Source organism: Micropterus salmoides, unplaced genomic scaffold, assembly GCF_014851395.1.
Source record: "Micropterus salmoides isolate LMB-PRFRI ecotype aquatic unplaced genomic scaffold, ASM1485139v1 Ms_hic_scaffold_13, whole genome shotgun sequence".
NCBI lineage: Eukaryota > Metazoa > Chordata > Actinopteri > Centrarchiformes > Centrarchidae > Micropterus > Micropterus salmoides.
The window spans coordinates 6,293,154-6,318,674 of NW_024040374.1; the positions used below are offsets into that span (position 1 = coordinate 6,293,154).

The 25,521-nt window shown below is 38.7% G+C and overlaps 1 pseudogene; it reads right to left on the reverse strand.

Annotated features, from left to right (window-relative positions):
- The window catches only part of LOC119900356, a 123,571-nt pseudogene that overhangs the window by 20,807 nt on the left and 77,243 nt on the right, over positions 1–25,521 (reverse strand).

Genomic DNA, 25,521 nt, shown 5'->3' on the forward strand with positions numbered 1-25,521 from the left:
TCACAGAAGGGAGGCTGCTTACATTATGGATTAACAATAACAATGGCCCCTCACTTTCCAAAACAAGAGAGTAGAGGCACCCAAATGCATATTGCTTCGCTGTAAATCAAGTCTTTGTCAAACACAAACACCCTCTCCCAAAGCAGCCTTTTTCATAATCCCATCACATTTCCATTCAAACATATGAATCCCTCTGCATTGCCGGTAAACACCAACCAGGACAGTGCTGTCCATATAAGGAGAACAACTCATGGTCACTTCTTTTTGGCTGTTCAGAGAGGATTATTAGCTTAACACAGCCATCCAATCAATGCTCAACTCCATCTCCCTGCATCTCCCCAATCTCATTGTTATTTGTCAGTTGATTTTCTATTCAAAATGTTTGTTTACAAATGAACAAATGTCCATAATATTTGCTGAAGATAAAGCCCCATAATACAAGATGGATTTTTATTCCATCAGACACAGTTCAACAGAAGTGCAAGAGGTTAAACGGAATAATAAATCTGTGGAAGAGATGAAGTGAAGATAAGAGAGTTCAAAGTGATGAAGTTGAGAGGAACAGAACGGTGGGATTGTTGTAGAAGTTTGTAAGGCCCCAGTTTCTTAAAATTACCCAACATCTATCCGTTTCATATCAAATAATCATCTTATATTAATGGCTCAAGGTGTACTACAATGGCTAGACCTCGTCACAGTTCAACTTCAAAATGTTTATATTTAGTTGTTAAACCAGGAAAATGTTCTAGCCATTCAGTCAGGTTTATCTAAAGGAAATGGCTGGTGACATTCAATATTTCTCTTTTATTGTTAACAAATCCCATGAAAATAACAAAATCAACAATAAATTGATCCTTAAAGTATTGCCTGAGTAGCAAAATCCTAATTATCCTAAGATTATTCATTGTGCCATAGAGTTCCACTGTTGTCCAAAAACACATCAAAGAGCCACACTTTCGCACTGGGTCACATATTCCTTTACTATCATGAACACTAGTTGACTTTGAGTCAGTCCCTCATACACTGGCCTGTTTTAATAATAAATACTCACCAAAGCACAAAATGTGAATTGGTCCACTGGTGAAAACAGTCCCCAACAAATGCAATGTTTCCTTCTGTTCGAGTAATGTTTGCTAAAAAACTACAGTGCCCAGCTGTTTTAGGAAATGTCTGAGACTTTTCTTTCAAAAACAAAACTACACTGAACAAAATTAAAAACATTTAGTTTTTGCCCCCATTCATCATGAGCTTAACTCAAAAGATCTAAGACTTTCTCTATGTACAAAAAAAGAGCCTATTTCTCTCATATTGTTCACAAATCTGTCAAAATCTGTGTTAGTGAGCACTTTTCCTTTGCTAACATAATCCATCCACCTCACAGGTGTGGCGTATCAAGATGCTGATCAGACAGCATGGGTATTGCACAGGTGTGTCTTAGGCTGGCCACAATAAAAGGCCACCTGAAAATGTGCAGTTTCACTGTATTGTGGGGGTATCTGTGCAAAGTTGCAGTCAGATTGAGACCCCGATGAGGACGACGAGCAGATGAGCCTCCCTGAGACGGTTCCTGACAGTTTGTGCAAAAATTCTTTGGTTATGCAAACTGATTGTTGCAGCACCTCTCTGGGTGGCTGATCTTGGAGGTGAAGATGCTGGATGTGGAGTTCCTGGCTGGTGTGGTTTCATGTAGTCTGCAGTTGTGAGGCCAGTTGGATGTACTTCCAAATTCTCTGAAACGCCTTTGGAGACGGCTTACGGAAGAGAAATGAACATTCAATTCATGGGCAACAGCTCTGGTGGACATTCCTGCAGTCAGCATGATTATCTTGGCAAAGGAGAAGTGCTCACCGACACAGATTTTGACAGATTTGTGAACAATATTTGAGAGAAATAGGGCTTTTGTGTACATAGAGAAAGTGTTTTCAGTTCAGCACATGATAAATGGGGGCAAAAACAAAAGTGTTGCATTTATAATTTTGTTCAGTGTATATACCTGCAACCTCTTAAGATTTATGTCTTCAGTAGAAATGGGGCTGACAGCCACAGACAAGGTAGTAAAGTCAAAGTACTGAGAGAGGTTTTGGTGTGTTCATGGGATTTGTTGATAAGAAAATCATAGGATAACCCCTTCTTCTTTTGGAGCGGAAACAGACAATCTGTTATTTGAGTTAAATGTTCACTACATCAGAATCTATTTGGACAAGGTTTTTTCATAAAGGGTATTAACTTTGTGAAAAAGACAAAATTGAGGAGTTTTTAAATTTTATATTCCCGTTTCCATCAACCTTTTCTTATTTGATACTTTAAAATGCAAATAAAAATATGTTAATAGATGGGAACGTGGCTATTGTTTGGTTAAAGACTCAGAATCTGATGAGTTTGTTTTTGTGCAACTTCTATTACAGCAAACATGTTGTTTCTAATGAACAAGTCAATATGGCTCTGTTAAGATGTAGGTGCAGCTTTATAGGGCTATACACACACTCACACACACATATATATATACACAAACACTGCATAATCTATTCTATCAGCACACCGTTATTTATCAAAGGTAATTATTGTTCGGTGTTTAGAAAGCATGGACTCAGCACCTCATTTTCCAGTATATATAGCACCAAAGATTTATTTCTAAATACATCCAATATCCGCAGGACGTATTAACACTACTCACTACTTTCTAAGCACCTCAGGCCAGGGTTATAAAGGTCTCGGATGAGGTTTATTGTTAATAGACACATGCCTGGTTTCTGGAACTCCAGCAGCTGCCCATGCGGTACTTCTGTAGTGCATAGCAAAGCTTTTATGAACTGAACAGCAAAGTAGGAAGAAATTTCAGAATTTATTGTGTAAAAGAAAAAACTGCTCTGAATGGCTGCCTACTTCAGAATGAGTTGCTTAGACATAGAAACGGTAATTTCCTGGTTCCCTCCATTCATAAAATCTGTTTTTCTCAGTTGTGTGCGTGCTTGTCGGCACATTTGCATGCTTGTCTTTAAGTGTTGCAAGACTCACAGGATAAGGATAAGATGTGACAGCAATTATCACAAGCACTCTACCCAGCTAATGAGTTTTATGTTGAAACACCATGACTCTGTCTACTTACTGCCTAATCTAAAGCCTTCCTATAACCTCAAACTAACCCTTACTCCCTTTAACACACAACTCACATAGAATTTACCTTATGTTTAACATTTTAACTGCATTTGTACACACACACACACACACACACTCTCTCTTGCTTCTCACCTATGAATAACTGGCTGTTGAGCTGCAGATGAATGTGTCCATCTGCAGGAGCCTCCTGCATGGCGGCAGGAAACTCGTCGACACGTAGTGATGCTTCCTTCACATTTCTCTCGGCTTGCACGCTGTGCCACCGGTTGTCATTCAGCGGCATGCTCGTATCCACTCGCACCTCCAGCGGCCCGTTTCCCACGTCAAAAGAGAAGACAACCTCTGAGGAGGCTGGAGAGGAGGGTCAGAATAGTTAGATTGAATAGTTAAAATGGAGATATGGTTTGTACACACATACTGTGTAAGAAGCACCGTCACCACTCAGCGACTGTTACACCAGCAGAGTGAGTTTGACTTGTTCCCACTGAATTCTAACTGGCTGATTAACAGCCCTTCACTGACACTTTGAGATAATTGTGTCCTCTGATGAGTGAGACATTGCAAATCCCTTATGTCCCTTCCAAATATGTCGCAGCTCCATCTTTGCACAGAGAGAGAAACACTTCATCATGGCACTGTGTGTAATGATGTTGACGCTCTTAATCGTTAGTTTTGTTTTATTTATGTTAACATCTATTTATGAATTGGTAAAAATATATTTGCTCACTGAAGATAAGCAAGACACATAAGTTTCCGATCCAGCAGTTGCCTCATTTTACTGATGTTCTTAATTTTAATGTGTGAAATCCATCTAACCAGTAAGGAACAGTCTGCAGCAGACTGTAAGAAGGAGTAAGAAGACCCTGTCCTGTCAATTGTTCCTTGGTGGAGTAGGAGGAGAGCAAGGCGTTACATTCTTTCTCTTTGTTTAATAAAAATATCCTACCAAACATAACAAAAGAATAAAGTTGTAAGAACAAAATCAGATTTATTTCAAGAAATGAATTTTTCTAACCACAATTCAGTTGCAACAGATATAGATAGAAATGTATTTTTCTTTCACATTGTTCATTGGAAAAGCACTTTCCTCAGTTTGGCTGCAGACTATGCTATCTTTCAGTGAACCCATTAGTGTGTTGGGTTCCTCCATCATCACATGTTGGCAGAAGTGTGAAGTGACTTCCTTCCACCTGTCCATCTATTTGCAGGCTGGACAGCCATGAACTCTAGTAGAGGCATTTACAGTATGCCCCGCTCAAGATGAATTGTACTTTGATAACTTTAGTAATCCCTTTACGTTTTATCAAGAAGTTTCTTGTTTAATAATTTAGTTTATGACCAAATGCAAATAACTGACATTCCCATCTGCCCAATATTAGCATGCTATCATGTTAAACTGATGGTGAAAATGGTAAACATTATACATGCTAAACATCAGTATGTTCACATTGCCTTTCTGAGCTATTTAGCGTGTTGATGTTAGCATTTAGCTCAGTACAGCTTCACAGCGCAGCCTCAGAGAGGCAATAACGCAGCTGTAGGCTCCTACCTGTAATTTTAACTCTACTTTAGTAGCAGTAAAAGTAAACGTGGCATGTTCTCCGCCTTGTTGATACATCACACAGAAAGACATTACATTTTTTAGCAGCAAGCACGAGAATGTACTATATGCCATCTGAGTTATAATTCAATGCCTTTACTTGTTAAGATATGCATTGTAAGTATATGTCATCCCCGTGGGACTGACCCTTCAAACCTAATCTAGGTTAGCATGCAGTAGTCATTAATCTTCACAGCATTTACACAGCTCTATTGGGTTAAAAACATAGCGTACAATAAAGAGAGGTGAGCTCAAGGCCACATGGAGTCTGTTCATCCATAACAACACTGTCTGCGTGTCTACGCTCCACATTTTTGGGTGAAGTTAGAAGAGCGGTTACATCTGCGCATCTGTCATGTATGATGCTGACAGTGGAGGGAAAGCTGTACTGCTGTGGAAATGTGGAGCCATTTGATAGAAAAACCCAGAGGCATAAGTTAATTTAGAACCTGCACTCTGGCTCCAGTTGTGTGAACAGCAATAATAATGATCCACTGTCATTGCAACACCAGCTGTCATAATAACAGCAGTAATAGTGCTGCAGCGAGATAAGAGACGCACCCCGCTGCAACAATGCCGGGGTTTCCCCGAGGAGGACGGCCACCATTTCTCTTGTGTGTGCGTGAGAGTGAGATAGCGAGAAAGCAAGATATTAAAGGGAGATTACAGTTTAGTTCACACTGATCACCTGTCTTACAGTATGGTCGGTACTATAACATTAGTTCCTTGCATTTCCTGCTACAGACAAACAAACAAAAAAGCATAATTACAAATCTTTGATACGAAGCAGCTACGATTAAGGTTTGGTTAGGTGTAAAGAAACATTATGGTTTTAGGGCTGCAACTAATCTGTTAATTATTTATTCGATTAGTCGACTAGTCATGATCATTTTTGTTACACCCTAACCCTAATTAAACCATTTAACTAATATCTTTCAATTGAATTACTGATCTCCAACACACAGCCTGACTAGCTAATGTTACCATGAAGTGAACAAGGTTTACTATTTATTGTGAACACTAGTATCAACACTAACCAGGGAAGAAGACAAGACAGGTTACTCCTATAATTCACTGATTTATACACGCTTTAAAAGTTTTGCTTTGGAACTTTATACAATATTATAAGTTTTAGGCAATAACTTAGTGTTCTGTAGGCTGCATCACGAGCCAGATGTTCCTTGATTTACTTTAAACCATTACTCATTTCTAATAACTTTTTTAAAGCTGGATCTCCGACATTGATAGCATTGTGTTGTACAGATTTGTGCAGCGGTGTTCAGGAGCGCTGGACAGAAAGAGAGAGAGACGAGCGAGAGGATGTGCTGCGCGAATGCACTACGGCGCTGATCAAATACAATTTTTAAAAAAAAATAGGCCTAGTAAAAAAAATCTAAAATCACTATGTGGTGGTCAGCGTTGATATTGTGGCAGGCCGCCACAAATAAATGAACATATAGGACTGCTTTTCCTCTGTTGCTGCTGCAGTGATCTGTGTAACTGGGACCAGAGGGCTCTGTGGGTGTGACTGGCCGGCTGGCTGACACCACTAACCTTGCGGCCGCTCGTGGAGCTCAAGCCCAAAATTATTTGAGCACATTTTCAATTCGCCATCAACTTTGTTAAAACTGCAAATATTAACATTCTACAGCTGATTCCTCGCCTCAAAACTGCTAAAAAGTGTATTTAGACAAAATAGCGGACAAAACTTGTAAAAACTAAAAACATTCTGCTATTTCTCCGTTAGTTTTTGCTTCTCGCAGGAATGCTTCTTCTTCGTGAGTATGGCAGACAGTGGAAGCGATACTGCCTCCAGCACTTCCTGTAGTGCATTGCAGTAAGAAATGAACAACCAGAAATGTTCTTAATAAGAAGATTGCCATCTCTTCCTTTTTTTATAGTTGATGTCGTCGATTTCGTCAACTAATCGTTGCAGACCTACATGGTTTTGGTTAAAATAATTACTATTTGTTTACATTGTCATTATATTGACCCATCTATCAAACCCAAAACTATTTCCTTCTTTACTTCAGACAGATGAGAGTTCCTACAGTCACTACAGGGATTTCCACTACAGACACATTTGGCTAATATGGGTTTTCTACTAAAAAAGTTTAATTACCTAGTTAAAAATTTGATTCAGTTACAACTACTCATGAAAAATCCAGAATTTATGAAAATGCTTCTTCTTTCAACGTCTGGACACAATTTGTCTCCTGCTTCACTGAAAGTCAGTGTTCTCTAGAGGCTTAAAGTTTCCACATCACCCTTGTGTAAGTTGCACATTAGACCATGAATGATTTCCACACTACTTGTGATGTCATACATATTCATACATATTTTAAACTCAGATTGAAGGTGGGCACAGAGAAACTGTCAGCCGGTGAAATGTGAAAACAGCCTTCTAGTGTCAAACTCTGAGTGAAGTAACCAGCGAAACGCATTCTAAGGGGGGAATTTAACATATGTTGTTTTTGGTGAATGCTGTCCGTTTTTCATTACCAACAATTTAGAACAAAACCAGAAAACATTTCTATGATAATGCGGCAGAATGTTCTCACTTACAGCTGAGTTCGATCCGGATGAAGTCCTTAATGCCTAGATTTTCCATGAAACCCCAGAGGAGGATGTTGTTTTAAACAGGAAGGAAATGTCTGCATTCAGCTCGCCGTGGAAGGTTGGAAAGTGAAGGTAAGATGTCTCCTTGTCAAAAAATGCAGCGTTCCAGAAGTTTTCTGAGAGATAAACAAATGTCTTAAATTCATCATATCCTCCATTATTTTGTGGTTTTCTAATATAAAAGGATGTAAATTTTGTTTTCAAAAAATGCATATATCATTCTGGAACAAAGTTTATTAAAAGAAATGTCATAATGATGGCTGTATAATGAAGATTGTGTAGTAAACAAATTAACCAACTGTTCAGCTAATTAGCCAAAAACAAACTCTCAAGCTACCTCATTTATGTTGATTTATCTCTCGTACCGTTTATTTATTCATTTGTTTGCTCATTAAACTGAAGGCTGAAATTAGAAGCAATTAAAACAAGGTGAAATATATAAGTTAGATTTGTGTATTATATATCTTTTCTTTAGAAGTTGTTATTAAAGAGCATAAAGGAGGTCATATTTTAGCTATTGGTCTGCTAATTTGCCAGTGTAATTAGCCGCAGCCTGTTTTTCGATTAACAAATTAAATGGCAGAGAGAAGATTGGGTACAGGGATTCCTTCAGTTCAGTTCACTGAATATAGTTAAAAATAATATCATAAATATCCAAAGAGGCAACAATACATGTGGAGAAAAGGTGTCTACATTGACACCAATATCATGTAAACAAAAACAGCAACTGAAAAGGACTTACTATCTCCATGACAACGGAGAGGTCCCACCCTGTAGGCAGCCTCTGACCCCGGCCGTTGGATGTCACCCAGCACCAGAGACCTGACTGGGAGGGTCTCCTTATGGATGAGCAGGCCTGAATCATCAGCCCTGCAAGTGAAGGAGCAGGAGGAAGACAAGATGAAGCAGTAGGAGGAGGAAAAGAGAGATAAAGACATGAGGAAGCACAAAAAAGAAAAGAAAGACAGGAGGAGGAAAGTGGACAAAAGGAAGAAAGATGTGGGGTTGAAGAGAAAGACAAGAGGAAGGAGGAGAAGAAAGAGGAAGACAAGAGGAAAGGAAAGAACAAGGAGGAGCGGAAGGAGAAGAGGAAGGGGAAAAGAATAATAAGACAATGTGGAAGAGGATGTGGAGAAGGAGAAGATGTAAAAGGGGTGGAAAAGAAAAGAGTAGAAGGAGAAGAAAGAGAGAGCAGCAAAGGAAGAAAAAGAAGACAGGGAACATGAAAGTGAAAAATGAGGAGGATGTGGATTAGTAGATGAAGAACAGAGGTGGAGAAGGGAAAGGAAAGAGACAAATTAAGCAAGTGGAGGAGGAGAAGGAGAAAGACAACAGGGAGGAGGATGATAAGAAAGTGAAGGTGAAGAAGAGAAATGGAAGGAAGAGAAACATAATGACGACATGATGAGAAGGAAGAAGCACAGAAGATAAAGTAAGTAGAAAAGAAAAAGGGAACAACAAAACAAGGAGAGGGATTACAAGAAGAAGAAAAAGGTGGAGGGAGACAGGGTGGAGAAGAAGAAGAGGATGACATGGAAAAGAAGATGATGTTGAAGAGGAGGTTTACAGCTAGATGTTCAAATGAAGACAAGCATTTCAGCTGATACATGTCTGCTGATGTTTTGTCAAACTGTTTTTCGAATGAACGTAGGCTGAGTGATTCATCTGCACATTCACCACACTCTCTCAGCTCGGTGGCGTTTCAAATTCCAACATTCAGCTTTGTTGCTGTGAAATTTTGTCAAAAAATAAATCTAGGACTGTAGGCACACACAGCACTGCTGAACCTGATGAGATATTGATGTCAGAAGAAAGTCTATAAACATAGAGAAGGAGTCGCAAAGATTTAGGCGGGAAGATAACAGTAAGAAGACCTTTGGCTATGCAGACAGTAGCAGGATTGGTTACAATATGGGAAAATGGGTCTAACTGTAGAATTGTTCACAGGATTGGAAGGTGACCTAAATACAGAATTGCTTACAGCTTAGATAAAAGGATTTAAATACAGGATTGGATATAACATGGGATTCGTCCCGGCTGTCTCATGGCTATTTTCTGTCCAGTATGGCAGGATGTGATGGTAAACACTGAATCGTATTAATGACTTAATTTGAACAGCAAGACAGATTTCATTGAATCATTTTACTGAAGAGTCTCAGAAGCAATAGGTGTCTCTTCAAAATACATCTTACAGTGTTTTATTTATTTCCTTAAAAGATGCATTTAAATTTTTCTTTTCAAAGCTTGTCCAACCAAATGATTATTTTATAGACAGTGAACTAGAGTTATATTTACATATTTAATCATTTACTATGGTTTACACTTGCGGTTTCACCAATTTGATTTAAAATTAAACAACATTACGGCCATGCTAGTGACTACGTGGGGCTGTACACAGTGGTTAATGGTTAGGTCAGCATGCTACAATGCAATGATGATAACATGCAGATGTTAAACATGTATAATGTTTACAATGTGCAACATCCTAATTTAGCATATTAACATGCTAACCTTTGCTAAGTAGCACAAACACAAAGTACAGCAGAGGCTGATGGTATTGTTAGTAGTTTTGCAGGTATTGGACAGACAGATGAAAAGTCAAATTTCATGGCAATCTGTAACAGTTGTTGGGACATCAAAGCTACATGCCAGCCTAATGATGCTGCTAAAGTTAAAGTCCAGGGATCACCAAAATCAATGGAATTCATGGTCTGGGAAACACTGAAGTGATTAAAATGCGTACCGTTAATATTTGTACCAAATTTCATGAAATCCATCAAATAGTTATTTGAGTCTGGACCAAACTGACATTGACATTTCAAGAGCTGGGCTGTTAGCATGGCAAAAACTGTATTTTATCTATAATATCTTCTGTAAGACACCACCATAAATCACTGGTCAATGTATATTTTGATGCAAACCTCATCATTTGTTACCATGGCTATGGAAACTTCTCCTTTCTGACTGGCTAGCAGTTCAAGGCAATTATTATGCGAAGGATCTGAACTGAAGCACATAATAAAGTACAGTACCATTGGTCGTAGTCAGCATCGCAGTTGCAGTAGTGATGTGAATCCAAACAGTTGTCCTGCAGACCACAGGCACACTGCCGGCTGCCCGGCATAGCCCCACCCCAGTATGCCTGGACCTGACCCAGACCCGGACCTCCCAACCACCAGCTGAATGGAGCACCCTCTGTAACAAACACACAAACACACACACACACCATTAACCTAAAATCCATTTTTTTGCTTCATGGTGCAGTTACTGCAAAACTAAGATGGATTTCACATTAATCATCAAACAGTGAATCCTACAGTAATTGACAGTTAAATGGAATATGTTCCTAACAGAGAATTTTCAGTCATCTATGTTTTCATCACAACACATTGTGTAGATGGATCTGTTTAAGTCAACACTTGACTTGCAAATCAAATTGGACATAGGAAGATCTTCCTGTCGTTTTCTTTTCCCTCTTCTATTTGTCTTCTTCTATCTACCTGTGTCACGCCCATCTATTTAGGATTTCAACACAAACCAACACTTTATTGTGGCTACACTTTATTGAACTGTTACAGCCTTCCTACCAAGTCTTGACAATGTTATCATTGCTGTTTTCCCTGCTATAATTGGACAGATAATGGGTGTAGCGGCAATCTTTCTCAATTGGCTTTACCACCACTATTAAGCAGTCTTCTTGGCTTTAAAGCTTGACACACAAGAACCTTCAGAGGCAGTAACTTCTGATAAAAAAAAAAAACACTTTTCAAGATTACTAAATTCTTTATTTAAAAAGGGACAGCGTACAGTAAAACATAAACGTTACCATTTGATGCACTGTACCAGATTATAGCATTACGAGTATTAATATGGCTCTTACATTTCCAGCCCCTAATTGCATATGCTAACTGCAGAACAATTATGAAATATCATCAACATGAGAGCCATATAACATTCTACATCAGTTATACTGATAAATATAAATCATACTACACAATGTAAAACTATATACTTAAACTGTTATTAACATTCTCAAACTGTTCACATTGCGTGTTTCAGCAGGCACAGTTTATTCACAGGTCTGTCCTGTACGTTATTAGTCTACACGCTGACTCGTCTCACCGTACCACTGGAATCTGGTAATGTCTTTATCACCCGCCCCATACTCCAGGAGCTGCAAGGGGCAGAGTCATCCATTATCACTACAATATCGCATGGTGCGAAGTTCCTCTGAGGTGCGAAGTTCCTCTGAGGTGTGAGCCACTTTTGTATCTCCTGAAGGAGTGGCATATATTCTCTTGTCCATCTAGTCCAAAAGAGATTGGCTATATACTCTATACTATATAATCTGTCTCCATCGACGCCATGCATACTGATAGTCTTTGTCAAAGACTCCTGGTGGGATATTGGCTTGTGTTCTCAAAAGCAACAGGTCATTAGTTGTTAAGGCTTCAACATCATTAGTGTCATCTGTTGAGGGGGTTATCGGCCTGCTATTGATGATGGCCTCAACTTCACACATGACTGTTTGGAGTCCTTCATCATCAAGAGTCTGTTGCTGTAACACAGAGTTCAATACTTTCCTTACTTTCCTTGATACCCTTTTCTGTCATGGTGTTCTGTATTTTTGTCTGATCCAGGTTTTCCAATGTTTTACGCAGTTCCTTTTCCACCGCAACAAAGTTTGTTCCATTATCTGAGTGTATAATTTTTACTTGCCCTCTTCTGAATATAAACCTGCGTATGGCGTTGATACAGGAATCTGTATCCAAGCTGTGAGAAATCTCAATGTGCACAGCTCTTACTATGAGACAAGTGAAAATCACACCATATTGTTTAACAAGGCTCCTTCCACGTTTAATCTCAAATAGCCCGAAGAAATCAACCCCCATGTTGGTAAAGGGTGGCTGATCAGGTAGTAGCCTGTCTTCAGGCAGGTCAGCCATCTTTTGTATTCCAGCCTTAGCATTGAGCCTTCGGCACACAATGCACTTTGAAATAATCGTCCTTACAGCTGAATTAGCTTGAGGGAACCAATATTTTTCCTCGCAGTACTGCTAACATATAGTTGTGACCGCAATGTCCAACTTCTTGGTGGATGTGTTGCAATGGGCAGCTATTCTATCATAAGACATCTCTCCCCCACAAACATTCTGATAAGTAGGTTTTTTAGTGTACAAATTGCTGGTTCACTGGTGATAACAAGATGGACTTCTTTCTTCAGTGCAATTTGAACTCAAGTATTCTTATTTTACTCTTTATATGAGTGAAGGTGAGAAATGTTAAAGTTTAGATTCTTTTGACATTAAGATGTGCATAAATGTTGCAAGTGCTTGCTTTGAACCATCCATTCTAAATAAAATTTCTTGTGCGTGTAAGTCCTTTAAAAAAAAAAAAAAAGAACAACTAACAGAACCCAGAATCAAAAGCAGCTAATGATTTACTTGATAAATCAAGTCGTGGTGTAGATACAGTTTTTGCTGCTGCAGTAGAGTGAGGAGGAGAAAATACACAACAGAAATGTAATTGATGTTTTAATTAGTTACTAAATTGACTAAATCAGCATTTTATACGACGACTCTTGTTCCCGATATAGATCCCTCAGTTGCAGAAAACCTTGCTTTGTAAAAAACTTTGTGCCTGCTGCCATCCCCTAACAACACCACACCACTCTCCTCCATCTCACACTCAGAGTGCTTAACGTTAAAAGTTAAACACCTCACTTGAAAAAATCCCTTAGATGCAACAAAAGAGTTTAGGTCTTACCCGGTGTGTTGAGGAGCCGGGACTTCCTGCAGTGGTAGGACAGTTCCTGCTCACAGTGCTCGGATTGGCTGATGATGGCTGCTAACTGCTCCTCTTCAGAAGCGTATTCAAAGTGAGTTAAATGTTGGTTTCTCTCAGGGGATGAATGAACTCTGGTCAGTTCTGTGTTATTGTGCTGGATCACCATCCATACCTTGTCCTCTGGTGGACAGCAAGAATGAGAAAGAGGGAAATAATTTTTAAAAATCTGATCAACAATTTGGATGAAATTACACAAAATAAAATGACACTTTCATGAACAAATATAGTGAGTTGAATTGTGTGATATAGCAGATGCTGTATCTGTGTGTTACCTGTCATGTTACAGTAGATGAGCTGGGGTTTGATTGGTCCACTGCCGTCTACGTCTATGTAATAATGTCCTGATGTGTTGCCTTTGTGTTTGTACGCCTCACATGACTGTTTGTATGTCGCTGTGAAAGGAAATGCAATTAAAGGATATCAACAAAACTATTATGTTTTGTTCACGGACACTTGCAGTTGCTTCTCTACATAATAATTTTGTGTTGTCTACTGTGTTTTTAATTGTATTTTATGTAATTGCTAAAACTGTATGTATTTCTAATGTACTGTATTTATTTCAGCCCTAAATCCTTTTCCCTAAGTGGTTACCCCACTTGTCAGGCCGCCATTGTAAATAAGAACTTGTTCTTAATGACTTGCCTGTAAAAATAAAGAATAAAAAAAAAAAAAGAAAACAAACAATATTTTCATAAATAACAATCTGTTATTTACCTGTACCTACAGTACAGTGTATCAAAACCATGTAAGTGGGCAGTATTAACAAGGAAGACAGATTAATATACAGTTGTTCTCCATTACAAAATATTTGCATGATCTCATAGCAACAGATTGATATAAAGAACCAATTCCAAATTTGAAATTAACAAGAGCCAAGGATTTGTGAGGAAACACTGCCCATATAAATTCCTAAAGGCAAGTGGGACTACCCCTCTCCCTACATTACTGGCTCCATTACGCCAGCGTCAGAGAAGTTTGTGTTAAAGAATTTAATCATTTAGTGCAAATGGTTTACTGTTAGATTTGGCGGAAAAGGCAGGCAATAAGGGGTCTGCTTTGACAAGGTTTTGCCTTTTCATGTTTTATTGACTGTGTGATTTTAAATTGCTGTTTGATTTTATTGTTAGTGTGTGAAGTACTTTGTTGAAGCTAAAATAAATAAAAGAATAAAGATAACCATACCAGAGCTTCAATGACATAAAGAAGAGGTTCTGGTGGTGGAGGGAGTCAGAGTTGGCATCAGAGTAACAGTGAAACGTTATAAATCTTGTGTATGAATGTGATTGGATGTTACTAGTCAGCTGGTAGCTGAACAGATTATTAATGAATAAGCCAATGAAATTGTGACAAATGACTCCGATCAAGGAAAGTGAGTGTGACTTCAGTGCTCTGCCTGAACAAACACTGTGCTTCATATGTGTCATGGCAGAAGTTTCACAAGAGACAGCAGAGATGCAGCCAAATTTTGTTGAGCAATCCATCTAATATGACCTGTTGTAATCATAATGGTAATTCTGTATTTTTCTACTCCCAGAGTTAAGAAAGTGTACAGTTAGTGAACGATCAACTTATGCATCACATAATAGAGAATATTAATTTTTGTCCTAGGTTTTACCATAAAATATCTTGTCATTTATTGTAATTGCCTTCTCAACAAATCTGCCAAAAATCAACATTTTGTTTTTGATTTCTTCTCGAATCATAACTAGTTTTTGATTACTTGAGCTGTTCTCTGCTTGTTGGTATCCATACTTCATTTGACTATATTGCAAATGCCATTTAGGTGTGAATTGCCCCTTAGGAAAACTACATTCCCAACCCTATTTGCATTAGTGCTGTACTCTATGTAATGTAGATAACAAGGGTGAAGTGAATGCCAATGAGATTAACAATTAAAAAAGGCATAAATCAATTAAAAACCGTTATGTAACAATCAAACTGGCAACTATGGAAAAAAAATAGGTGAAAACAAATTATATAAAGCCCTCTGGTTACATAATGTTTGCTCTGTAGCACACACACAAACACAGACTGTCACACTCCCTTAAGTATAGTGAAAGACGTCATTGGAGTAAATCTATGAACAGTTGTAGAGTTTCCCACATTATTCTACATATGTGTTTTTTTCTTTTTCTCACGTTAGTCAAAGACTTATCCCAAGACAGTGTCTGATACAGCTCGAGAAAGGTTTTGACCCAAATATAACAACGAAACACAGAGGTGAGCAGTGTGTATGTGTGGCAAACCTGATCCAGCCTGGAGCTGATCACACCACAGGAGCACCGAAAGATTCAATCAGTGCTTGGCAATGTAATCAAAGCCCGAATCTCTTTAATTTCTAATTTGACTCACCTAAAATACTGTAGGCAGTCCTATAAGTTGAAATCCATTTATGTAGAAAGAACAGTCTGCCTTAGGACTCGCTCTCCTGTTCTGACATGCTTTCTGCCTCCATCTCTTCCCGCTGTATGCCTCCCGCTCGCTCCTCTCCTCACTCTCCCTTTATATTTCTCTCTGTATGACTTCTTCCAGTCCTCTTATTTTTAAGGTTTCATCTTTCTATCTCTCTACCCTTCTCTCCTTTCCGTTTTTTTCCTGATAATTCAGGGAAGGTAGCTGAACGATTTCCAGTTTGTTCTGAGCCTCACAGGAAGTCTTTCATTGTAGTTCAAATGTTCTGACCTGTATAGCAATATTAAAACTACAACAAAAAAAAACTGTTCATATATTGTAGTTTAGCTGCTTTCAAGACTAAATATAACAAGCTGTGAAGGAATTTTGATAAGGAACCCCAGGGTTCTTTCTCCCAATTGGTTTGCAAAAAAAGGTTAATATTAGATTTGTACCGAACAAAGAATATTTTATTCTTAAGCTGTTCTTACTTACTGGCTACTTAAGAGTAAACCTATGTTTTTTCACTTCTCAATTGCTTCTTTTTATGATTTAATGAACTACCTCGAGACCTCATATTTCTGAAAATCAAAATACTAAGCAAGTAGAAAGAAGTTCACACCCTTTGCTCTGACGTTGTGGTTGATGTGTGCTGTTTGAAGTGGGAAGTGGGTTAAAATTGTGGCTTTCATCTACAGCGGGGTGCCATCCCTTTGTTCTTTCTTCAGCTTTCTCTCAGTGGGTAAAGTGACACTGTTTTTCTGCATTGTGTGTAAGCAACCAGGCTATTTTTGTTAAGAAGCAGCATATCAAATTTAGTGCAAACTTACTTCTTTACAAGTGTCTACAGGCCTACAGGTAATATATAGTTTGAAGAAAAATCATGTTTATTTATGCTCATTTTGTACTAAAAGCGTGTTTAACTTAAAATGCACTTGAGGTACCTCATGCAGTTAGGTGGGAAATGTGTAACTTAAATGTTCAGTGTGGCTTTAATCATTGTTTTGAGTATTTTATAAAATTGCTGTTACATTTTAGGAGAAAAATATTGTCACACACACTCAATATCATTGCACAACATTTATTTTCACCTGATGCCTTTCTTCAAATCAGACTCTAGACAAAACAGATAGTTTCCTTAGTTGAGGAAATGTAATTAGTCATACTTTTTTAGAAACATGAGAAATTGCTTCCATTGTTCATGCTCCTTATCCTAGGTTTTTTTGTCTGTACAAAGTGATACAGTTTGAGTGACGGATGTTTGATTTGAGCATGTTCCTCTGCTTCATCATGTCCAATGGGACTTAAGTGAAAAGCAGCTTGTCACATAACTTTACAGACTGGGCTACAGTTGGACACGCTGACTGACACACACACACACACACACACACACTTAAAATGATCAACAAATAAATAAGAGATTCCAGAGATTGTGGGCCATCTGCAGGTGTCAGAAACACAAAAATAAGACTCTTTAAGACATAAATTAAAGACTTAAAATTAAATGGAAGTCTAATTTTCTCAGCATAATAAAGTACCACCAATCTGTTAAGTCTATTCCCAACTGAACACAGCTAATTAAAGTTCTGAAACAATGGAGTAGGAAAAAAAAAAAAAAACACAAAAGGAAATTAAGTGTTAGGGGACATGGAGTCTCGGTGTTATTAAAGCAGATGCAATGAGAGCATGTTTGGAATACTGTAATAATCCTATTCTCTATTGATCGAAGGCTTCATTCACAAGCACGAGATTTGCTATCCAGCTGAACATCAAATGTTGCACACAAAAAAGTAAAAGCCTATTATTTAAAAGCAATCACCCATACGTAATGTTCTCATCAGCAGCAAAACAGAAAGTGTGTTTTTTTCCATTTCAGCAAAATGGAGTGAAGAATGTTCTGTGTTTTGAATTTTAATAAAAAACCTGCCGATAGCTCATGAAATAAATTTTTCACAACTGTAAGCTTTTACTGTATGTTAACATACAGTAAAAGTAGTCATGTTAGATTTTTTCCAGCATAATCATAATTCTCGTGTCTTGTAAGACATACAAGCTCTATGAACATGTATGTGTTGGGTTTAAAGTTTCAATTTAGTTGACAGATTTAAAGGTTTTTTGTACTATTTTTCCCTCCTGATATAAATAAAGTTGAGTGAATTAGATGTATCCAGTATTTTTAGAATATGAACATCCAGACTTGTCCAGCTCCTCATCTATGAACATCTGTCACGTACTGCATCATAACTCATATGTTAAGAGAAAGCATATTAAAAAAAATCTATTTATAGCAAACTGTAGATGCAATTGTAAATGTAATGTAATAACTGAAATACATGATCAGATAATAAAACAGGCATTGCTGGTGTTTACATTTCAATTTTTGAGAAGGAATTAATTAAGCTTGTCTCATTTTGCTTGCCTTACTTCAGAACTACGGCACTAACGAAAGCTGCATTAATGACTATTTTTACATTAACTATGAAACAGTTTGTGAAAAGATGTTGCTCATACTGATGAACCCATAGAGAATGATCACTCGACTGCAGTTCCTCTTACATCTACAAAATATTTTAGCTTTAGTTGTATTGGTTTTAAGGCCCACAACTTTACTGTGTTGGTTCACGCTCACTGTTTCACTGTGAAAGCCACTGTACGCTCCTGCAGTGCCCAGCACAATCAGGAGACAATTAGCTACTAATTGGTGAGCATAGTTGAGCATTTAACAGCTAAAGAGCGAGCTATTTCCATCAGGAGTTGGTGGAGACCAAAATTTAGAGCTGTAGGACAGTGAATATTGGTCAGCTGATACTGACTGAGGATGACTCTTGGAGGAACTATAATAACGACAAAAATAAGGCCAATAAAAGTACTGGCTGCACTGGAAAGTTTCACCATATTTTAGCTTCAAGTATTTTAAAAACCTGCAGATGCCCTGTTGCTGGTTGCTTACAGCTGTGGCAGGTGGCTCCTCTGTAGCCGCTGTTGGAGCAGTTACAGTGGAAGGTAGTCCATGACTGAGTACATCTACCTCCGTGTTCACAATGACTGGGGGAGCACCTGAAATACAGACAGAGACACAGATACAGACAAAGAGAGAACCTTAGTGTCACTGAAAAGTTCTCTAAAAAGTTTCTAAAAGGGTGTCTGTATGAAAAGGAACAACAGGCCTTCAGCACACCTGTCTGTTCTGATAAAGTGTGTAGGAGGGACCTGAATAAAAGCAGTCTTATAACAAAAATTCACAAGTCTTTATTTTCATGTCAAGTGGAACACAGATGTAAGTTCTGAGAAGTAGCTGATCTGAAACACCCCATTGTTAGGGTTGTTAACTAATATTGCATCAGCCAGAGACAAAACTTTTGAACTCCCACCCAACCTGTCTCTCAAAGAACAAAGTGCATTCTATTATTTATTCAGTGTTTTTGGGTTAAAAACCTTTTTTTCAAGATATGGAACCACACTAATGTCCTTAATTATTTCCCATCTTTTGAGTTGCTCCTGAGATGCACACGGGACACATTTTTATAAACAGTTTCTGATCAAACTCTTTCCACTTACAGATGTAAAATGAGTGGAATCCGTGAGATCTATTTTTTATTTTTTTTATGGGATGAACCTTTTTCCCCCTTTTTCTTAGGCATCACCTTTACCGTCCATTGGTCACTGATGTTTGGGTTTATGCCCTTTCCTACTTTGTTTGATTTTCTGTATAAAGTTTTATGGTTATTTGTCTGTGGCTATCACTGATCATGCTAACTAGCCAGTTCTTCCATTGAATATTTATTTATTTTTAACAAAAAACATGTACATAAACAGAAGAATCCTTTAATCCCTCACCCCTTAATTCCACTCTGCTCTGTGTTATCATAGGCTGTAGTGTTTTGCATAGGAAGTGCAGTGGATAATTTTACACAAAATGACAATGTATTTATGGTGAGGGGATAATATTAGGAAGTCAGCTGCAAAATTATATTTAGCCTATTTTATTTTAAGTTCAATTAAATCAACTATAGCTGAATACTAGTGAGCTCATTTGTATTTGCAGTCGGGTGGGCAAAATGTACAACACACAACAGCACTGCATTAACAGTAATTCTATCATCTACAGCAACATACCTTGAGGAGAATACGATACAATTCCAGCAGAGTTTGACTATAAAATAGATTCTAAAATAATATAATTGGCCACCCGAATACAGTTAATTCTACACCAGTGGGAAACAGTGGTCCAGAGGACATGGTTTGCACTCTAATGAGACATCTGTCCATCTAATTTCCATCATAACTGTGTTGCTCAGAAACCGCTTGGGCTCACTTAAACTTGGACCGATTTAAACGATTATGTAAAACTGAAGCTCAATAGGTATCTTTTGACTCTCAAGTGTGAAAACTAGTTCAACAACAACATTCTCTCCAATAACACACACACATACATGTTTGTACATTTACACTTGTGAGTAACCTTACTGACCTAATGCTTTCCCTTGCCTTAAAGGTTCAGTGTGTAAGTTTTAGTGGCATCTGGTGGTGAAGGTTGGAAATTGCAACCAGCAGCTCAAGGTGCACTCAATGATCCTCAGAAGGTCCCATTACCTGAGTTGTGAAAGTGTTCTTCCGACTTCAGTGTGTGTTCATGTGCGCTTAAGTGGGAATGTGGATGCCACTACAAAGATTTGTTGGATTAGCATTATCAGAGCATAAACAACACACAGACATCTAGTTCACTCTACATGGACAGTAAACTAATGGTTATAACCATATTTGAAATTACATGTTTGCAAAATATGTTTATACAATAAACATTTGCAGGAATCAAAGCTCTGTATACTTCTTTATGTCCCGTGTACTTTTTCATGTACACTTTATTTCATTTTTTACAATAAAGATTTAAGAAGGAAAAAAATATTCTGATTATTCCGACACCACATGACTGCACCATCACTCAATGCTCACCCCTCCCTTTTCCAAGCGTGCAGGAGAAGCTACGGTGGCCGACACGTCGGCTCTTGTGCTAAATAATACGTGTGGGCCTCTATTTGTCCATTTTTCTTCTTTTCTTACTTCTTACAAAACAGTCGACTACTACTACTACAAACATTACTTGTTCTTCTTCGTACGTATTCAACATAGTGATGAAACGCTCTCTGTAGGGCCGTTTGTCCAGTTAGAATACTGTAGAAACATGGCGGCATAACATGGCGACGTCCATGTAAGAGGACCCGCGGTGTCCTCTTCCCTTTTCCCCTTTATCTCCTCACTTGGCTTAATACTTAGGAAACATGGCATCTCTTTCCGTTGTCATGCAGATGACAGCCAGATCTATGTACCTTTGAGTAAGGATGACACACTCAGATGCTTGTCTAGAGGACATAAAGCCTTGGATGGCCCTTAACTTCTTAAGTTTTAATAAAAACAAGAGGTGATGGTTTTTAACGGCACCCCTGGGACACGCTCCCCTCCTCACCTCGATCTAGGCCCCCTAGCTCAGTATGTCACGCCAACCATCACTGACCTAGGAGTCAAAATCGATGCTGATATGAAACTGGATAAACACGTTGGGTTAGTGGTTAAATCTAGTTTCTTTCAATTAAGACAGCTGGCTAAGTTGAAACCAATTCTTTCTAAGCAGAATTTTGAGACCGTTTTACACGCCTTTGTGACAACTAGACTAGATTACTGCAATGTACTTTTTGTTGGGATGATTGGATGGTTTCTCGCCCGTCTCCAGATGATGCAAAACGCTGCAGCTCGTCTTCTAACGGGAACACGTAAATGTGAACAGATCTCCCCAGTTCTACGTTCACTCCATTGGCTACCCATTCAATTTAGGATTGATTTTAAACTTCTTTTACTGAATTTTAAATCCTTGAATGGCCTTGCCCCCCCTTACTTATCTGATCTGCTTCATCCTTACACACCTACCGTTGCCTCAGGTCAGTTGACAAACTTCTCATGAGAGTGCCAAAAACTCGTCGCAAACTTAAAGGGGACCGTGCTTTTGCGGTGGCAGCTCCGAAACTGTGGAATGCCCTTCCCCTTACCATTGGACAGGCTTCCTCACTGTCTGATTTTAAAACTTTAACACCCATCTCTTCCATCTGGCTTTCGACCCTTGAGGATGACACTTGGAGGAACTCATTTGTTAGTGTTTTAACTGTATACATTATATGTATGTGATAACCTGTAAATTGATGTTTGCTTTTAATCTTTGTACAGCACTTTGTGCAAATTCGCGATTGGTGCTCTATAAATACATTTTATTTTTGATTGATTTATACACCAGTGAAAACATAGTTGGATTTTAGATTTGCATTTCTGTCCATAGATACTCCAAAATATTACATACTAACCCTTTAAAGGGTAACTTGTTGGTGTTTTTCAACCTTAGTCTATGTGACTAAGTGGGACAGCATTTTTTTAATTTGGACCAGTATTGAGCGAACACACTGCAGTCGGCAGCAACATAACAATGTGAGCCTGTCAGTGGCAAAAGCACTTCAGACGTACGGGGGGCTGTGGCTCAGGAGGTTGGCCGTTAATCGTAAGGTCGGCGGTTCAATCCCGGCTCCGTATGTCGAAGTGTCCTTGGGCAAGATACTGAACCCCAAATGAAAGTGTATGAATGTGTGTGAATGTTAGTTTCTGTTTGAGCACTTATGCTTAGTGAATGAATGGTGAATGCAGTGTAAAAGGCGCTATACAAATACAGAGCATTTACATTTACGTACTTTGACAGTGAACAATTGCCTGCAAGGATTGCATCGCGGCCCTGTTTTGCTTCTGCAGACTTGCTTGCTCAATACTGGACCAATTTTTTAAAGATTGCTGCCCAGTTAGTCACATAGACATAAAACATTGGAACGACTCCATGTTCAAAAATGCCAAAGTTACCCATTAAGCTGAACATTTAACATACATTCCTGTACCCACCCATTAACCTACCCTTACCCAACCAATGTCCTCACGCTCAATGTCTAAAACTTACAATGGTGCTCACAAAGACAAGACAGCGCGCACACACACACACACACACACACACACACACACATTCCTCTGTGAGCAAAGCTAGGAATCCAAAAGGATGAAAGAAAGGACGTACATTCAGAGGATTTAGGAATTAGGAAGCAAGGGTGAAGCAGGGTGGAGAGAGCAGAGAAGGTGGAAAGGAAGAGGTGAGACAGAGGGCTGCCAGTGATGGAGGAAAAGGATGGATGAAGAGAGCAGCATGGAGGCAGTGACTGGATATCAACTGTATGTGGAAATGAGAGGAATGAGGTCAAGGGACTGTAGCTAGAGAGAGACTGAAAGAGAAGCTGTTGAAAATTATGCTAGCTGGACTCATGGGAGTCAATAGCAATAGATAAGCTGTTCTACTGCCAAAGTGATTTTTGATAAATAAGAGTTGGGTTTAATATAAGGAGAAGCGAATCGAGTGAAAATTAATTCCTGTCATAGCCAATCAATTAATCAATGTTGCTAGTTTTCCAACATTGCCTACGCCAACTTTAATCAATGGTTGCTGGTACTTCGGACAGAGCCAGGCTAGCTGTTTACTTTAGTTTCCAGTCTTTTTGCTAAGCTTACTAGCTGTTCGCTGTATAGGTTCAAATTTATCGTAGAGACTTGAGAGTGGAATCTTCTCATGATCTAACTCTCACCAAAAAATGTGAATTGAATGGCATAATTTTGAATCTTTTCCCATGGAGGGACCTTCCTGACCTGTACAATCCTACAGAACCATCTTGATTAAAACAGGGGAAAACTATTGAAAACTTATTAATTTTTCCTCACAGTTTTTCCCACAGTCAGGCTACATCTTCTCGCATGTAGGTTCCAGAATTAATGCCCAGAGAAAATACTTCATCTTCATTGCAAGAGCAGACAAGAAGAGTAGGTAGACAAATGTCTGTGCAGTTTTCTTTAATTATCTTAAAATCCAGTTTGTTGGTGGTGGTGGTATATGCAGCCTCCAACAGTAACACAGAGAGAGAAAATTACAGGAAGGTTCAGAAACACAAGCTTGGGTCGAATGGTGAACTGCACAGAAGCCCATATCACTAAATCTACAAACTATCTTTCCAGGGCTAAAAGTTTCGAGTTTTGCAAACACTTTGTCCTCTATAAATCTCCGGAGGGTTTCTAGCTTGACTAACAATTTGCAATGCAACGTGAAAGCATACTGAACCACAGCTCAGATCACAGGATCCTGGATTAACTGAGCAATGAGACTTTGTAGCTTATCTAAAACTTTCTAGTGTGGTGTGTCCTATAACGTAGTCTGGATCACAGGGCTTGCATCCAGTCTTCCTGGTTTCTATTACCGCCTCTGGCTAAACCAACACAGCACAGCACCTCCTCCGATCTGCTCACTTTTGCTGGGCAGGTAGACTGGAATGTCCTACAAAGACTTCAAATAAATGTGTCTGCTGAACAGCATGAGAGAAAAGAGAGAGAGAGAGAGAGAGAGAGAAAGTTATGTCATTTTATCCTTTTAGTCTGCTCTGCACCTGGTCCTGGATAAGCTGCCATATCGCGCACTCGCGCGCACGCACACACACACACACACAAACACTGGAGGGAATTTGGAATGACACAGGAGTGTGAAGGGTAAGATGTATATGAATGTGTGAATCATAGGCTAACAGACAGACAGTCAGACACATCAAGAATAGTGGACCTCTTGGTGACCTGTGTTTCTTTATATTTCTGGATGCGTGTGTGTGCGTTTTCACAAGGTGTATTATTAAGTTGTCAGGAATATGACAGAAGCAAAGAAGTTAGAATTACTGGCTTCTGACAGCTTAATCTATCTCACTTCAAAACATACACTCACACACTCATACAATCAGGTCAGCAGAAGGGAGTAGTAAGTTCACAGACTTCGTAGCCTTAGAAAGCAAGTGTGTCCTCAAGGTGTCAGTATGCTTCAAACAAAGTGCATGTTATGTTGTCGCTGCCACACTTTCTCTTTCCCCTGTCTGCTGTAGAAAATATAGATGAATTATTCCGAATTATTAAATCTTGACTGGGAGCATTTCTATTTTAACCAGCGCAGCTTTTCTAGTCTAACGGCACTGGTTTAGTGGCCAACTCATAGACCAATTGCATGCATTGTAAATCACCTCACATGATGCTACTCTGTCAATCAAATCTGTGCACTCTGATGAGCATTGCAACTCGAGGCAGTCAGTGAGATACACGCACACAAGGGGTAGAGATGAAATAAGTGGGAGAAATAATTTACATAGCATGCACTAAAAAGAGAAAAGGACACAGCTAAAATAGAGCTTCTAATCAAGAATGGACCGTTTGTTTAAAAACTGTGTGATCATTTGTTCCAAAAACTATTTTTCTTAAAGAATGTCTTGGGAACCATGGGAAACACCAATAATCATCGCAGAACACTGGAACACTTCCATTGGCACATGTTAATCAGTAGCAGGACCTGAATCCAACGGCAATCCCTAATTGTATGGCTGTGCCTGTTGTGGTATTCTTAAAGTCTATATTCTTCATGACATTAGGAAGAACTTGGCTTATAACCTTAAGTGAACTTGAATACATTGGTAGTGATAATTAATCCACTTAGTACCACATACAGAAAGTCTCCCATTCTCTCCTCAGAAATGCAGTTAGGTGTAGCTCCTTTTTTTAATCACTGATTTCTCTTGAGCCTTAAGGAGGGATTTCTCAACATGATCTTTTTCATTCTGTGTTATAAACAAATGATTTAGCCACCCGAGAGAGATGGTTCAGATTTGCAAACTTACATAACTGTATGTGGAGTGTGGACTACAAGAAAGATCCTGCAGATCTTTTCCTTGAGTAAAAAGCCCATAAAATGCAATATTTTGTACCTTTTTTCACCTCATATTTATTTATCTACCTGTCTATCTGAGTGTACTTTGGAATTGTGGAAACGTGAATTTGTATGATGTACATAAAAA